This window comes from Notolabrus celidotus, chromosome 20, assembly GCF_009762535.1.
Source record: "Notolabrus celidotus isolate fNotCel1 chromosome 20, fNotCel1.pri, whole genome shotgun sequence".
NCBI classification, from domain to species: domain Eukaryota; kingdom Metazoa; phylum Chordata; class Actinopteri; order Labriformes; family Labridae; genus Notolabrus; species Notolabrus celidotus.
In genome coordinates this window covers 13,209,949-13,228,760 of record NC_048291.1, presented here as the reverse complement: position 1 = coordinate 13,228,760, position 18,812 = coordinate 13,209,949, and the positions used below count along the sequence as shown (strand labels likewise).

General features: G+C 41.4%; 1 long non-coding RNA gene across 4 annotated transcripts in view; it reads left to right on the top strand.

Annotated features, from left to right (window-relative positions):
* Positions 1–6,598, top strand: part of LOC117832648 — a 53,384-nt gene extending 46,786 nt beyond the window's left edge. For all 4 annotated transcript variants that reach the window (XR_004635219.1, XR_004635220.1, XR_004635221.1 and 1 more), the window contains one exon: positions 5,689–6,598. This is a non-coding gene — a long non-coding RNA (uncharacterized LOC117832648). The remainder of the gene's footprint in view (positions 1–5,688) is intronic.
* Positions 6,599–18,812: the final 12,214 nt, after the last annotated feature.

The following is an 18,812-nucleotide window of genomic DNA, read 5'->3' as shown; positions in this document are numbered from 1 at the left end:
AATGAGCAGTTTTCTGCTCCATTAACAATGTCTATGGACCTTCTCTTCATCACAGGGCCTATAAAGTGCAGTATTCATGATTTTTGTCTGAAAATAAAATTTTGTTGAAATTACATTGTTGCATGGAAAAGTTATTGAAATTCAAAGACAAATTGATCTTTCATGATACGTTGATGTTAGTCATGTTTTCAACCGTTGAAAAGGGGTCGTAAATAGGTCCAAAACATCCAGACCTGAGTCCAACCCCTGTAACAAAATAAGTCAGGACCACTTTGCCAACAGGGGGCACCAAACTGACAAACTGAATATTCCCAGAGGGAGCTTTAAGGAACATCTTGGAGGAGATGTGGGTTCAAATATGCATCCCTTTATACCCTTTGATACTGATTTAAGATTGGGGCTATTTGAAAAACATCAGATGTCCTGACTGAGAGTAGAAGTAGTTATACTTTAAGGGAGTATCAATACATCTTTTTATTTATTATGTTTATCTTTCCACTGATGGAACTGATATAAATAAAGCAGACTTGTTAAAAAGATTGGTTTTGAGTGGACAATCACCTAAACAGTAACTAAAACAGTTCGGCTACCAATTGCAAGCTTTCTCTGTCTACCTATTAGGCCTCAATACACATATCCACACTCTCTCTGTCTCTCTCTCTCTCTCACACACACACACACACACACACACACACACACACACACACACACACACACACACACACACACACACACACACAGAAGGAGTAACATGGGTCCCCTGGCCTGGCTGGGCTGTGGGTAGCTTGTAACCCAAGTGTTTTATTAGCAACTGGTCCAACAAAGCTAATTGCTTCCTGAGGGAGCCGCCTCCCTTCAGTCCGTGACTGATTAACAGCCCACATTATGTGTCTCGACAACTTTGACAATCTTTTTTTCTTTCCTTTTTGGTCACAAAACTTTTTATTACATTACACTGCCACAAACCTCCAGCGTAAATCTCCTACAAAACTGTTTTTTCATTATGTAGTAGGAAAAGTATTCCAAACCTTTTTTTCAGTTTTTTTCAAAATATGATTGAATTATTTTTGTGTTTATGTTTTTCAAACTCACTCACTAATATGGTTAACAATAGTCTGAGTCATTATCAGTGTGTGTAACACATTTAAAAAACAGTAGTCAGCTTGTTTTCTGTCATTTTTGTCGCTGATGCTGAATCATCTTTACACATAAATTAATTTTCAATGATGACAATGTGTCACATCATCAAATCAAAAAACGTGTCTGCTGAAAGTGCTATGTCTTCAGTTCTACTTTAATCAATCAAATTTAGAATTAGATCAGATTTATATTCTTTGTTATAATGGCTTTGTTGTGGGTGGTTTATATTGCCCATAAATATTAGTGCGTCATGTGTGTTTCTTGTTAAAAAAACAGATCTGGATCATTCAGAATCAATTGGAAGTGATTTTTGGTGGTAATCACATTTGTCATGCATTTCTCTCTCAGGCCTTTTATCTGGCATCTCTGAATGTAATTATTTCTTACTTTAAAACCACTTGTTCAAATCCATTAGTTTCTGCAGATGTTGTGTTGTCTTCTCTTTCTTTGTGTGTATTCATGTGTGGGTTGGATCTTGTCATATTTATGCTTGCATGCACATGATGTAAGCATACATTAAGGGACTAAGACCAAACATCATCTGGTTTTTGACCTTCTCACTCCCATAAGGCGAACACTTAGTATAATTTCTGAGGCCATTTGAGTGGTTGGACATCAGCTCTGAGAATTTCCCTTCATTTATTTACTTTCTTTTTTAGTTGCATATATTTATGTAAAAAAAACAGCTTTTCATCGTTCCAAAAGCCGTGTTCTTGAGGATCTGAATCTTCTGCATGAAAAGCAGTCGCTGGTTTCCGGTCTCTTCTTTGTTGCATGCTCTTGTCTCATAAGTGTCTTTGATGATGCCATTGGGAGCTATGAGCAGATGGGTTTCAAAAGGCTGCGTTCCCAAACAGGATATAGATGATGTGTAGGCCCAGTGCTCTCTGGAGTTGGGATCAAATATGTTCTTCCACCCCCTGCTGCTCCCTCCATCTCTGCAGGGCGGGTCCGGATGGATAGTCTAAGGGAGGAGAGGTCTTCCTCAAGTGTTTTAAGGTCACATTTGCACACGTGCTGCTTCCTCAATACTTCCTCTGAATAATCTGGATGTCATTAATATCCCCACTTCACTCATTTAGTTAACAGTAAAGTAGAATCCACATCTTCTCAATTATCAATTCAACCTTCATCTCTCTGCACCTTATTATGACCCCTAGATGCAGAGCTCTTCAATTACTGTCACAGATGTTAATGATGAATTGAGGCCCTGAAACCATGTTCAGGCAAAATGGGGTGGAAAAAAAGGATATTTCTGGTTTTGGCTTGAAAGAACAGCTTTTGTGTCTCCTCTTAGAAGTCCAGATCCAACGTCAAGTGCAGAATAACGTTATCGACGTGGATTTGTTTTGATCCGTCTCTTTTAAACATGTTTCAGCCAGAAATGTGTCAAAACGTGGGGCATGTGTCTCTGCGCAGACTACTCTGATGGATCTGTCTTTTGCAGTACATCCACATGTGTTTCACCATATTTGCAGCTGTTATTGAAAAGAGCAAGGCTAGAATGGCATCAGCATCAGGAGAGGACTAGCAGGGCAGAAGACATGATTGACCAAAATTCACACAGCCGTTTTCCTCTGAAGTCAGTATCATGGTGTTAAGAATATCTGTCAATATTCTGAAGTGACATCTGGATGTTGGCTGTTACAAGTATACCCAACAATTTCTGTAACACAAACTCAATGGGAGCCGCCACCATCACCCATTTGAAGTGACCTAAAGCCATTATAGTCCTTTATATAGTTTGATTGAAAAGGCTTGTCAGTTCAAGACAACAGTGTAGGAGGGTGGCCAGAATCGCATAACTATCACATTTGGCCCTTGTCAAATCCACTCACATCCTTCCTCACCCTTATTTTCTCCTGCATCAGCTTCAAGGACAAAATATTCACCCGCTGCCTATCATATCCAACCCACTGACAGGTGCCACTGTTTAGAGATAATCAAAGTGTTTCACTTCACCTTTCAGTGGTCATAATGTCATGGCTTATAGATGTGTAACTTACAACCCAGAATACAGCGGTCCAATTCCATACCACTTTATGAGCTTCCCACCCTGACGTCAGAGGCAAAGGGCCGCCTTGTGAGTGGTGAATCTTATCAGACAGATTATTCTGTTTAATGTGGCCAGGACCAAGTGAGCCAAGCATTTGGAACATGGTTGATAGGAGGGCTGCAGAGCCCAGACGGAGGAGGAGGAGTCATTTTCGCATTAGCAGAATCACATTTCGAGAAAGAAGCAGCATTCCAGGACCTCTTTATTTGATTAGCCATAATGTCATAAATGCAAGAATGTACTGCGATAAATGGCAAAAGTAGCTAATGAATTAGTTATCCCCGTCAGCAAATACCCACGCTAGCCTGCCCTCCCCATCCACGTCCCACGGGCCACATTGCCTCCTCAATCTGCAATATGGAGCATAATTATACTAATTTCTCTCAATTGCATTACTGAGGGCCTGGAGAGGAAGAATGGCCGTCTTTCTAAGCCAGAGCCTCCACTATGCAGCCAGCCTCCCAGCACCTCAGAGAGCAAGTACAGGGGGAGGCAACATGACCCCTGGTCTCCCCCTCACCCACCCCTCTCCATTTGACTGCACTTCTTGCTCCTTCTTAATTCCCTCCAGCTCTTGTCCCTCTTTTCTCATTCCATACTTGCCTCCCACACCAATTGCTTCATCTGATGCAGACTTGAACATACAGAAAACACAAGTCCTTCTTCTAGTGCTTGTAGTTTCATGAAATTTGTCCTTTTTACATATCTGAATATGTTTCTTTGCTGCAGAAACATGGTGAAGTATGTTCAGTCTTCTGTTAATATGGCGTAGTGGACATCTTATCAACATGTTCTTTTACATTCAAATCACTCTAACAAAAACACTATGAACTTAGGAATTTTATGAAGTACTTGGTTCAGCTTTATACACCTAGTTTGCATTTTTTTATATACAGTGTATACAATATATATACATCTTCATATATATTGTTTTTTGTAATATACAAAATTTCCTTTCACTGATGACCACAGTATGTTCAGTCTTCTGTTAATATGGCGTAGTGGACATCTTATCAACATGTTCTTTTACATTCAAATCACTCTAACAAAAACACTATGAACTTAGGAATTTTATGAAGTACTTGGTTCAGCTTTATACACCTAGTTTGCATTTTTTTATATACAGTGTATACAATATATATACATCTTCATATATATTGTTTTTTGTAATATACAAAATTTCCTTTCACTGATGACCACAGAGTTAAAAAAAACTATACTAACATTTCAGAGTTTACAACAGCTGAGATGATTCTAACGTATAGGCATTAGTTACAACTAAAATCTCACAGCTTGCTCTGAGATGGCATCAAGTCTTGTGTAAAACATGTCAGGTCTTTTTATTTTGTCCTATACATGTATTGTCACGATGCATAGCTTTGAATGGTGAGACAATTTGGAGGATGAAGAGGCGCAGGAGGTTTACTGGTAACTCTGAAGCAGCAATGCATTCTCTCATTGCAACCCATAGAGATACATAATTACTTTTATCTTTACTCACTTTTTTCACACGCTTTTTTTCTGGACTTTTAAGGTGAAAATGGATTAGATTAAGTCTAATACGACATTTTCACTAGAAGTAAGACAAAAACTCTAGTTTAGTTTGAGTCTTTGCTGTGTATAGTTTGGAAGGTAATATCTTCTGGTGAAGATGAACCTTATGTCTCCGTGGTGCAACCATACGCTGACTCAACTAAGTTAAAAACTAAGTTGTTTCATTGTATGATTTAGTGTGGACTTTGCACCCTTACTTAAAATACAACTTACACAGAACTGGTGCAACAAAACAAATACCTTTTCAAAACATTTCCGACACAGCAGGAGTTTATGTGTCAGAGACACTCTCACAACTTAAAAATACAGCGTTTGGTTTAGGTGGAGAGTGTGCCTGGGTTTGGTGCAAGAAGAGAGAGTCATTTTTGATGATGTGACTGTCTCTGAATCAATGTCACTACATGTTAAAGGAGATTTCAGCAATACAAACTCAATAGTAAAAAAATTAGGAGAGCGCTGAAGAGTCAGGAGCTGCAAAACTACTATGAACTGTCTTCACCCTCACACTCGCAATACGTTTTACAGAAAATTATCTGTTGTGTTTACACATCAGCTTATCTCAACTTTGAGTTGACTTTTTGTATGGAACTGGCAGGAAAAAGTCTGCATTAAGTCAAAGGGAATGGATTTAGGCATTCACATCCAGTGATGCAACCCTCTGGACAATGTTGGATCATTTTCAGGAGTGAAGTGCATGTGTGAAATTAGTTGATGGAAGGTACTGAGACTAGTGGGTCTATCAAAAGGTCTATCCTACAACAGAATTTAATCCATGTTTTCAGTAATGTCGATCATTCTTCTGTCAATGTTTTGTCTGCCCAACAATACTTAAAAAAGTAAATATTGTTTTTGTGAAATATACACTGTACACTACTTATTGCTAATACTATCCAATAGAATTTCTCTTCCTCTGTTTCCCCCTGATCCTCCATGACCAGGTCACATCATACCAACCCCGATGCCTGAGGGACTCTGGGGGACTGCCGGGTGCTGTTAGTGGGAACACGGCCTCAGTTATGAAAGACGCCATTGTCCAGCCTGGCTCGCCAACATAGAAAATGAATAAATCAAAGAGGAGAGATCAAGAGTGGAGGAGAGGAGGGGATGGAGGGACCGGGAGACTATCTGACATCTGCATTTGTAACTGGGTATTTAGCTCTGGAGGAATGTTGTTATCATCCACCCTCAAGTGCTGCAATGGGGAAGAATTTTGCATTGAATTATAGCATGGTCTGATCACATCTACACCTCCTGTCTGCCTCTGCAAATATACTCTCTGCAAACGTCAAGTTTGTATCAGAGACACTTTTGTTTTTGTCATGCAGTGTAAGAGGTCACAAAATATGTAATGCAAATCTGTTAACCTGTTAACAGTTTTAACCAATCATGTGCATCCATCTGGATTGTTAAACCAGATATTTTGGATGGACACATCTCTATTTTTGTTGATTACGTTCAGAGACTACCTTTAGATTTCTTCCTTCAAACAGCACTTGTCATTGATGTTTCATTATGTGGTTAAGCTGGGGCATACAGTGAATCTTGTTTACATATTAGTGCTCCGACCACAAATAGAAAGACAAGACATGCATTCATTCTTTGGAAATCCTGCAGTTATAGTCTTCAGCAATCTACTGCCATAAGTGAATACTAAAATGGGACTTTCCTGTCAAATGATCCAAGTGTTGATATGGCAGCACTGACGGTTTTAAGAATAAAGGTGTCAACATAAACACAAACCTGACCCTAAGAAGTTGGTATTACTCATTAGCAATTTATTCAAGTGACATAAGGGAATTCTGACACTAATACTTTACATGTAATTGTAAAATGTTCAATGACAAGGTATTCCACTGTTTTCTAAATAAAAGTTCAATCTCACGTTGAATGATACACACCTAGTACCAGTATATATCTTACACTATTTCATGATTTTGGTGTGTATTGGCATCACTTTAGGCAGCATTCAGTGCCGTGACCTTTGTTAAAAACAGAAAAATCGGCACAGGCTTGGCCTGATTTGAGACAGTATTCTTACGTTGCAGGAACAATAGAAGGGCAAGGTTTATGCACACAACACCAGCTTCACATTATCCTAAATCAGACACACACTTCTGAACGTTTTTGTTTTTATTTCGATTCTCCTTCTTCAACATCATGATTTTATTCAGTCGGGTGCATGTTGATCTCCTGGATTTGCAGCAGTCAAAGGCAACGTAATGGCCATGCAAACAGTGGCTTTTTCCAAATATTTCCTGCTGCGTTCTCACAATAGCTCAACCTCAACCTCACATGGAAATTTTACTGGGGGCTGGACAAAAAATGTAAAGTCGGGTAAGCAGCTCACCCTGAAAACTTCAGAGAGATTTTAGGAGTTTTGTGCATGTGTGAATATAGCTACAGTATACACACTCAGTGCTGCTTCACCCTTCCTTCAAGATTTACACAGACATTGTTTCACCACTGTGACGTCTGTTTTACTACCTCCACTGCCAAATTAAAAGCAGTTTGACTTCACCCCGCCATCTCAACTCTGTATTCTGTACACAGATGGCCAGGCCTAATAAAGGCATGATGAACCTGTCGTGAACAGACTGTGTAAAACAGGCTCATAATATTCAAAACATGGTGCAGGGTATTGTATGGTGTAACTGGTCAGTCAGCCTCTGCCTGACCTCTGCTTACTTCAAGCCGGTGCTGACTGGTATACTGCTGGATCCCAGCAACAGCGTGACAGCAGCCGGCTCTCCGATTCAGTTAAACACAGTAGCACTTCGGTGCTGCCTCACATCCCAGGTGTGTGTTTGCATCTGCGTGTGTGTCTGTGCATAAATGGTGTCTGTACAATGGCCGCCCTGTGTGACCCTGTGCATCTGTGTCTGCTCGGACAAGCTCCACTGTCCTTCTTGCTGTGCAGTCCTCTCTTCAGTGTTGACAGCATGCTACAGGTGCCCAACACATCTGGCCCTTCACACAATCACAAACACACACACACACGTTATGTCTGCTTCAGCACTGATAAGTTAAATTAAGCTAAAGCCCTCAAAGGTTTATGCTAACAGAATCAGTAGGAACATAACAAACTGCCTTCAGTTGCTACTTTAAGAAGTGAGAGAAGTTTTTTTTTCTCTGCAGGGCCACAAATGCCTTCATTATTTGACCAGGCCACAAGTTCATGACCAGACCTCTACTCATTAATGAAAGTCTGTGTTTGGGGCAGGATTCTGAACAGTCATCACACTGTTTTTTCTTCATCTAACACCCCCCCCCCCCCAACATCTTTCAGTACCAAACACATCCTGCACATAATCAATGCTCTGTCCCACTGCAACCTCTGTTTGCTAACTCTGGACAAGCAAAAAGTTTGGTTGAAAGGAGCCATTTATAGTCATTTTGGTAGGCTAAAAGAACATTTGTTGTTCATTGGGTATCTTTTGAAATGCAGTTGCAACCATGCAGTTGCGATTTTTGCATCAGTCTGTGGCTCACTGTTTGACCCAGTTTGGCTGCATATTGCTACAAAAGATATCCACGGAGAAAAAACAAATAGCCCAGTTTCATGCTAAGCTATGCAAATGAAGGGAGCCGTCAGTCAGTTAGTAACAAACCAACAGTATGGGCATCAGGCTTGTTTTGTGGTAAGCAAAAGACACTGCGTGCAAAAGCCGGCGAGGGGTTGGCCAGTTAACAGTTGTACTTCCTCCTTCACCTTGCTGCATGTTTGCATGTGCGTCTAAGGAGGAACCTTCGTCTGTCACCTGTCACACAGATTAGTCAGCAGCACGTTTGGGTTTAAATATCTTCCTCATTCACCTGCGAAACTGATCCCTCCAGTGTTTTTATTAAAACTATTCCTTAAGAAACCTTTGGTATCACTTTACTTTGACTTACCCCAAGGAAACACCTTTAATAAACTCTGCGCTGAAGCATCAGTTACAGAATCAAGCTTCCTGACCGAGCTGGATTCCCTCCCAGAGTATGTGTTTGTGTGTGTTATTACAGCTCTGGGTCCACCAGGTCAGGTCACAGGACATGACAGTTGGCCAGTGGAGAGCAGCCTCCAGGCTAATGTAAGTCCCCTCCTCCCTCGCCCACCTCTCTCTCTCTCTCCCTCTCTCTCTGGGTGGCCTGTGTTTATGAGCTCCAGGAGCAGGTCATCACTGAGAGGAGAACACAGCTTCTGCTGGGGGACTGTTGCTGGGTCAGCCTGTGAGCAGTAACCAGGAATTTCTTTCCTTGCTGTGTGTCTTTGCATGCTCACAACTGTGTGTGTGCATATATTGGGACTTCCTGTGTGCTGCGGTGCGGGGGAGCAGCAATGGGGGTGAGATGACCCCTCGACCTCGACCACATGTCCTAGTCTGTCGGCTGATCACCCACACTTCCGCCTGCAGGGCCTCTCTGCTCCTCTTTGGGGATCTGATAAATATCCCGTATTATCAGCTCTGTTGTCATGCTTCAGCATTATCCTCATCTGCATCACCATTCAGCGTTTGCTGTTTGCATTGATTCACAGTTTTTATCTGGCCTTCATTAATTTTCTTGTTCCAAGTTCAGGAACACACTAGAGCAGTTATCAGCCAAAATGTTTGTGCAGATTGTTTCTGAGCTAAAAAAGTCAGTTTTCTCAGAAAATGATTTATATTTGTGAGTGTGAACCAACACCTTGGTTACATATGCACCAACCTAGTGTGGGTGAGACTGTAATGCTATCACTTAGAGGGACAAAACAAAGCTATAGTTTCACTCAATCGACAAATTGCTCTTACTAAATTTGGATTTTCTGTTCAAGTGGATTCTCTATGAAACAACATACAAAAATATGTTTCCTTTTTTTCAAAAAAGAGAAATGAATCAGTATTTGACATACTAGTCTAAAAGGCACCAAAGAATTAGCCCCGCTTGTTCCCTTGGCAGCAGTTAACTGAAATATCATGGTTTAATCGGAGGCACACTTCTGACACCAAAGCAACCTACTGTAGCATGTCGCCCACACACAGTGATTCAGGCTAGTTTTTCCTTCAGTATCATCTATGGTTCAATTCCTCTTTCCTGAACATTCTTCAGAACTCATCCTCCACGTTGACACCCAAGATATCAAGGTCAGGTTCCAGCTGGTTGAAGTCTAGATTCAGTGGGAATTTGACCAACCATTATCATTCTGAAGCTTTTTCATTGATCAGAAGTTGAAAAGACAAGGGTTAGAGAGAACAGTGGCGATCAGGGAAAAACAAGAACAGCTAACATTCACAGCCAATTAATAGTTGGAGATATACACCAGGGATGTGTGCTGTAACAGTTGAAACTGTGGAATGTACTGTATACCTTTAAGACATACTGTACTGCTGAGTTACTAGAGCTGAAATGTCACTGGTTGGCACTGTTGTTTTTGTTGTTGGAGTCAGTTTGAGTGGTGCTCTTGCTGAAGATGTATACCTGTGTCCAAGCTCCTGTTTTCTACTCCTCCTGTTGAGTTGTTTTCTCTCAACTCAACCGTTACATTCAGGTTGGTGTAACTGTTTGCTCATATATGATAAGTAGTCACGGTACCACTAGGCTTTGCAAGGTTGATGTGATGTTGATGCACAACAAGCACAGTGGAAACCTTAGACACCTGTGATTGTCCAGTTTTGGCTAACTTCGCCGTCTACAAATTTCTCTAAAGCACCATCTACCAAGACACACAGACCCAAACCATTTAGAAAACTAAACGATTAGACATCACCATCCTTGCTAATCGGCATCAGAATTAGCAGGCAGTTACACAAATTATTAATGGTTTTATTATTGTAGACCTGAAATACCATTCATATAGTTGTAGCACAGGTACCCACCACTAGTCAGGGCTGTAGCAGCGATTAATGGCTACTGCCACGATGCTCTACTCCACAGATATAATCAGACACAGATGACAAATTCATTATATTATTACGAATTTTTGTTTTAAACACTGCCTACGCATATAAGGACACAATTAGAGAGAGATACATTGTCCCTTTTCATTCACAGAGGGCACCACATTCGACACAACCTCAAAGTTCCTCACAAGAGCTTTAAGTAAGACAAAAAATGACAAATTAAGCCAGTGTGAACAGATGCTGTATCTCGTAAACTAAATTAGATTTTTGATTTGTTTACAAGGTTCCTAGCCCTGTGCAGCCTTCTCAAAAACAGTCGACCAGGAGTACCTTGATGATTGGTGACCTTTTAACCCTCTGACTTCCCTGGGAACGCCGTCATTCCTGTCCTCTCACTCACAGAGTCGCAGGGCAAAACCCACCACAAGGCTTTCTTTGACAAAGCCTAATGAGAAAACTGTGGTACGGGATTGTGACCGATGTGGAGAGGTTTACTTCCTTTACTGCGCTCCTTATCGGCATCTGTATCGAAAATTATTCAATTATGTATATCTCCTCTTCCCGAGGATTATATCCACTCCCGGTTGTGCTCACTATCCTACTAATGGGGTTAAATACAGTTAAATTGTGTAATCACAGAGGCTGATAAAGGAGCCAGTATGTGTGTTGGCATGCATTCTTCTCCAAGATCTCAATTCCTGTAAACAAATGTAGGGGTCTGCGTTTTTGTTTATTGGATTTATTCTGCCTGATTAGCCCTGGCATTGACTGATGGGTGAGACAGAGGTGGTGGTGTGTTGGCGGAGACAGAGAGGGTCTGGTATAATGTGTATACGTGCAATCCTGTTGCTGCTATTCACCCCTAAAGTCAAAGGTCAATGAAGATGTTATCAATCATATATCCTGCCTGTCCCTTCAGCAGCTGTATTTTCCCCAAACACTACAGGTTTCATTGCTTAGACTCCTTAATCAGTACTCCTTGTTAGCAAAGCCTGCATTAGTGTGGTGTGAGCTTGTGTGTGTGTGTGTGTGTGTGTGTGTGTGTGTGTGTGTGTGTGTGTGTGTGTGTGTGTGTGTGTGTGTGTGTGTGTTTGCAGTGCCATTGGCTGTGTTTATTTGGTCAGGGGTGTCAGACAGATTAGCTGGTGTGTTACAGGTGCTATAAAAGTTGTAGCTTTGGACACGGCTCATGAACAGTATAATGACGCCGGTCTCAGGTTAATCTCACCCTGCCTGGCTCCGTCTTTGAGTTTCTGGCCTGCTTTAGCTGCCGGGCAGGGCTCAGGGCTAACAGGCAAGCAGAGACGACGCAGAGAGGAGAGGAGCGTTCCAGCATTACGCCTACTGGCAGAGGCCGGGAAGCAGGCCAGAGAAGGAGAGAGGGAAAAGAAATGCATTTGTGACCAAAACGGTGTTGATTTCTTATCAAAGAGAAACTCTTTTACAATGATTTTTCTTCCTTTTGTTATTTGCTCCACTGTTATTCATCTACTGATGTATTTGGATCAAGATATGAGGGAGAAGATGTAATGCAAAGCAGAGAGGAGCTCAGGAATATGCAGGATTAGGAGAGAAAAATAGTGATGGAAAGTCACTTAGTATTTGCTCCTCAGAGGAGGTTAGTGTGCAGTGGAGGCCATGCTGTTTATCTTATTGGCCTTAAGGGGAAAGAACATTTGTTCTGGATACAGTGAACCACATAGTCTGTATTTTATTTGTGTATGAAACTCAGCTCTTTGAATAAGCATCATGAGTCACAGATCTTTGTCTCTGACTGTCACACCAGTTTGCTGGTGCATTTGTTTTTGCCCAAACCTGTCGCATCTCCTTACACACATGATCTGTTTGAGCTGATATTATCTGTTACCAATCCCAAGCTCATTCTTCGCTCTTTGTCTAGTTTGAAAATCTTAATTAAGTATAACATTTATTTGAGAAAACTTGTGCTTCTTTGGTTGGAGGACTGCCAAGCTGTCAGGCATGGCTGTCTTATGAGGTAGTGCGTTGGCACAGCCGGCAGACAGGCTGAAAACTCAGGTGTAGTTTTGAACCACAGTGTTAACGAGGCACTATGCTGGTGTAATCGGAGTAATTGTTTATTACAGGCCTCAACCCATAGTATATGTAATTACTTTTGGTTTGCCCTTGCCCTTTAAAAATCTGTTTTGTTTCCTGTCTGGGTGCCTGACACCACAGTCTAAGCTCCTCCTCCCATACAGTATATTTTACTGCACTTTTTGAATGATATTACATATTATTGTGGATTTTTTCTCTGAGCAGCACAGTTGTAAAATTTGTGCATTTGCCATTTAGGATCATTAGAGCTTTGATGGTGCAAAGCTATTCCTCAGTGACACTCCATCGCCTGCACCCATAAAACTCTCAGTGCCGAACCGGTGGGGGAGGATTTTAAGTGTTGCACAGTGCTTTTATACCTACTTCCTTAATCAGACGGCTGGACAAATTGTAATCATTAGCAATGTAGCGAGCATGACATGGGTCTCCAAACTCATTAGAGTGAGTTAGCTGCAGTAAGGAGTGATTGAGGGAGGAAGAGAGGAGGGAGGAAAGTTCTGTCACACACTCACCTGGGTCTGTTTGCAATCAGGAGGTTCAATTAGGGCCTAGCTAAGTGCTGCAGCAGCTTGGCTTGCGTCATCTCCGACGACACATGGATGCAAGAACTCCTCCGACATAAGCATGTGCGCAGTAATCCCCATGAACTGTGATTACACTTACAACAAAATGAGAGCGAAAAATGTGCTCAGCAGGGCACCGATACAGCTCATACTCTGATTCACTCTGCTGCTTTGTCGTCCGTCTGTGCCATGTATCACTCTGTTGCTGCAAGGAAACTGGAAGATGTCAAACAAATTCTTTGGTTCCCTTTGTTTTTTATCCCTGCACCTTTAAGGGCCTTTTTGTCTTCAGTTACTGTTAATCTTTTTCATGAAATAACAAATAAGGAGTCAAGAATCTTCAGTCAGTCTGCTTGTTAATTTAACTGAGGAGCCAAAATCCTTAATGACTAAAGCTGAGAATGGTTTGCACAATGACACATGGGTTGGCACACTCACATAAGAAAACCTCTGAACACGCTAACAGATACACTGTAAAACCACATACACACACTAGTACTGTACACAAAAGCAGCAAGTGTGCACCTCCACACAGCTGCACATGCTTGAGCAAAGCTAGCATCTGTCCCAGAAACATCCGTCAGTGCCTCCACATCTGTGTGCTCCAGCTCAAGCCTTTTGCTCCGGCCCCCCCACACCCCACGCACGTTCCCCTCCACTGGGCTTGGCCCCGTGCCACCCTCCCCTAGTCCTCCAGCTGAGTGAAACATTCACTAACCTCAGACAGTCCTGTAGCCAATTTAAAGTATTCCTTCCAGGAATGTGATATGGTGGGTTTTATTTGAAATGTCCTTTTTGATTGAGAGGGAGATGTGGCACACTTACCATAATGGCATCTCTAATGGGCCTAATGTGGAATGTCTCTTCACGGTAACACATGTTCAAAGCCTTTTTGGCATGATCACTGGAGCAGCAAATGCTGCCCCGCAAACCATCGCTCATCCGTCTCAGACATGACTTTTCTTTGTAACTTTACAAGCGAACATCAGCTCAGGGACATCATTGATGCTGGCAGTTGAAAGCACTGCTTGCAGACAGTGACCGACGCAACATTTGCCATCAGAGGGCAGACTCAAGAGAATTGTTTGAACTCTAATTTACCTCGATTTCAGTTTCAATTTGGGAAAGTATTTTGTTATGAGTTCAATTAGCCGAGTTCAAATCCAGTGATGCTGTTGTTGTCTCTGTGTCTTCAGTGACAGGGTCATTCCTCCCCCTAATCTAGCCCCTACCTAACCCCTGCCCCGAGGTCATTAGTCATAAGCATGGAGGGAGTGGAGGGAGGATTGTCAACAGTGCAGAATGGATCCTATTGTTAGCCTCACAGGCCAGAGGGTGCTGTCTCACCCATCGAAGTGTCACCAATTTGGACTATGCTTGCAGCCAAGTGTGTTGTCTTGGGTGTCCTTGTGAGTGTGTGTGCATGCCTATTTTTCTATGTGTGTGTGTTTGTCTGCAAGTACATGTATGTGTTAGAGTGTGTCTGCACAGACGTATCACCACGGCAACTGCTCTTTTCGGTTGTTCGTTTCCATCGAGCATGTGATGTGACGCAGCCTGACACCTCCACATGAGCATGTGAAGCTTGTCACCAGCTAATTTGTTAACTTGTTGTCTTCTTTTACATACACACACTTTATCACTTCTCTGCCTCTGAAGGTATGCGTTTGCTTTCCAGCGCGACACAGAGTGCAAACTGCATACATGTGTGAGTTGGTGGGTGGTTGCATACGTCTCACCTTAATCTGTATTTATGTACTTGCGGTCAAATTAATACAGATCACTATAATCATATCTGGCTGTGACATGATGTTGGTTTAAAGCCAGCTCCCTTTCATACATCTCAGTAAACCCATTCCTCTTTCACTTGAGTTCAGATTATTAATGGCGAGCACACCTTGTTTCAGGAGACCCTGGCCAAGGGGGAAAATCAGCCTTTAATAACTTTGTGAGGGAAAAGACTCACACTGCCAAAATGGCAGCCGCCCTGTATGCTGTTCAGTTGGCAATCCAACAGCCAGAGAAGGAGGGACGGGATTGGAATCGAAGCAAAAAGTAAGAGTGATTTTTCTCCCAGACCTCCTGTTGCAGAGACAGCATGTAGGAACGTGAGGAGAGGAGTGTGAAGAGGCTTAGTGAGCCATCATGATTCTTTCTCTTTATCATCCTTACATTGCATTGTTCTTCCCTAAAAAGAAAATTAATCATTTTTTCTGCTTTTATTTGTAATGGAGCAAATCCTTCTGTAGAGTTTAAATTATTGTTTCCCGTTGTTTAACTTCAAATGTACCGGCCCTGACATGTTATTGGTCTTATGTAGACTCATCTCTCTTTTTGCTTCCCCTTTTCTTGTTGCGCTTAACATGCTGTTAGCAGTTGTATGTTTTGGTGTAAGCTAAGTCTTGAGTCTGATCAGAGAAGAGCTTGGTAGGGAGGAGGCTTCCAGCATGTTGGAAGCCACTCCATTGCCGGCGCCAACTCCAATGAGACATGAGTTATAGCTCTGACTTCCCCGAAATCAAATAAATAATCTCCCGCTCATGTATTTACTGTGGCTCTCATTATGATTTGCAGCTTCATGATTATTCTATAGGGTTAAAAAGGACTTGCTTGCGCTCTTGTCATGCTTGGCCCTTTCTTACACACATGCAATGCTGATTTTAAGACGCACACCTGTCACATGTTTTTCCATTTATATACTTCAGTCTGGATATTTCATTATTAAGTAATTGCAGCAGGGCTATAACGGTGTAAAATCATTGTCTGAGCATTTATGCAGCAGCAGGGTCCACCATTCCTGCACACCAGCACCGACAGAAGCAAAAGCATTCAAGCAGCCTACCTATAAACACACACACACGCACGCACACATGCACGCACACACGCACACACACACACACACACATACACACACACACACACACACACACACACACACACACACATTCAAAATGAGCCCTTGGTAGCAACAGTGTAACAGCTATCGGAGCCTCTTGGCCATGTGTTGAGTGCAATAATGGTAAAGGCAACGACAGGCTCAGCCCATACTCTCAATTAGGCTCCCAAGTGCTAGGTGTGGAAAGGTGTCTGGCACAGTGCCTGACCGCAGCACTCAAAGAGCACTTTGTCTGCCCACCTCACACCCACCGTACCTGCCCATGTTGTGGAAACAACCCAACGTTGTCACACAGTTGATTTAATAAAATTGGATCCCCAAAATGAGACTTCTAGTGTTTCAGGGGCTCAAAAGTCGTAATGGAACCACACACCCCCCTCCCTTACCCTCCCTTTTGCTTTACAAGCGTCCTTCCAGAGTGAGAACGGGCGAGGGAGACCCCGGGGTAAACATACTTCCCCACTGTGAGCCCAGGAGTCCAGATATGGCAAAGTAACCCAGCGTCCAGAGCAAGCACACATCTAGCCACAAGCCTGGCTGTTCCAGAAGCTTACTGACTTGTTAAATGATGATTGCAAAAACAGAAAAAGTCAAAAAGGAAAATAAAGGTAGTGCCAGTGAGGGTGAGGTGCCGCTGTGGTTTTGTAAGTTGGTTTTGGTATCGGTGGGAAGTCTGTTTAGTCTCCTGTAACTCCTGCTTGGTGCATGATGTTTCACTGATGTGTTTACAGCGGTGATGATTAATAATCACCTCAATAACAAACTGGACTTAGTGGATGCATGCAGTGTGATGAGGGGGATCAGGTTTTTTGCAGTAAGTTATCCAGTGTTCACTGAAGGCATTTAAAACACTATGTTGAAGTTCTTGCAAGGAGGAATCATATTCTACTCTTCAAACTTGTAGTTTTTTGTCTTGCCATAAAAATAGAAATACGGACTTTATTTATACAGCATCTTTAAAAACACGGGATTACAAGGTGCTTCGAAAAACAAGAAAAAACACACACAAGTAACCAAACAACAAAATAATCAAAACAACCAAGAAACCAAACCAAACATCATGAGAACCCGGGTAACACGAAAACCAATGCAGCAACATCAATCCAGAACAAGAGGACCAAAGTTGTGAAATGTTGTGAGCAATGAAAAGAGATCAATGCTTTAAAACAAGATCAGAGTAATATAAAGATTACAGCAATGAAAGAGACCAAAGTTTTAAAAAGCGATCAAAGCAATTAAAAGATCAAAGCAACTGAAAGTGGTCAGAGCATTAAATAGATATTAAAGCGATTAAATAAATCATAAAAACAAAAAGAGATCAAAGTAACTTAAGAAATCAAAAAAATAAAAGAGAAAATGAATACAAATTAAGGTAAAAGCAATAAAATCAAGTAAATAAAGAAAGAGTATTCAACTAAAGACTACAACGCGTTTATTTCAGACCCTAACAGCATAGAACTAACATAAAACAAAGTTTTATAAATGAAAACTATTTTAATGAGTACAACATTTGGTTGAACCTATTGGTATTTCACATTATGTGACATTTCTTACAAAACAACATTTCACAACACAAAACACCCCACTTTGCAAAACAACAAAAACATTGCATGAAACACAACATTTCACAGCAAAATGACACAGAACACAATGACATTAGACAAAACCAAAACAATATCCACAAATCACAATGACATTTAAAAAACACATCAACACTTTATAAAAACAGAACGAAATTCAGCAAAACATTTCACAGAAGCATTTCACACAAACAAATCTTTACATTTAACAAAAAAATCATTCACATTACATAACGACATTTCACAAAACACAGGTCCGCATTAGAAGATTCCAAAACATTCAGAAAAAAGCTGATCATTGTTGGGTTTTCAGCCTGATCCTGACCTCTCAATCACAAATCCACATTTTTCTTTAATATCAGCAATATATCAGGTCAGCCTGGTACTCCATCATTTCCGGTCATAGCTTCCTGATAACATGTAACAGTTCTGTGTGTTTCTGTGCATTCTTCTGGACATGTGACAGCACATATGACAGATTTCCTACATGTTCTGATGATATAGCAACACAGGGAACAGATGATGATCCATATGCGTTTTCTGCTCTGCCATTTTTTCTGTACATTCTGTTTTCTGTCTGGCTTGGAATGATTTCCTCCATCTTGGGAGGAATCAATATTTATAGTTCTAACTGCAACCCAAGACACTCCATGTCTCTAGCTGGTCATTTAGAGACTAGCTGATGTAAATACAATACATTTCTGGCATAATCTTTTTCATTATATTCAGCATCAGGAAATGTTCTTTATCATCTTTTTAATACAGACGGACTAGTTAAATATACTGTATACTTACTTTAAAGTCTATTCATCCCTTTTATATAATTTAGTTATATAAAATATCTAAAAACAAACAAACAAACAAACTGCAATGTAGTTTAATATCTCTCAAGGGGTAAGGGGGTAGAGTAATGGGCAAGGGGGTAAACGTGTGTGTTTGTTTACCTGTGGTGTGTGTTGATGTATTGCTACCACCAGGGGACTAGGAAAGGGTGGGGTGTCAGAGATGTGTGTATGCATCACTGTGTGTGGGGGGTGTTTTCTTAGTCCTGAAAGGTCACACATTGTAGCAAGATGCTGAGTGTAGCAG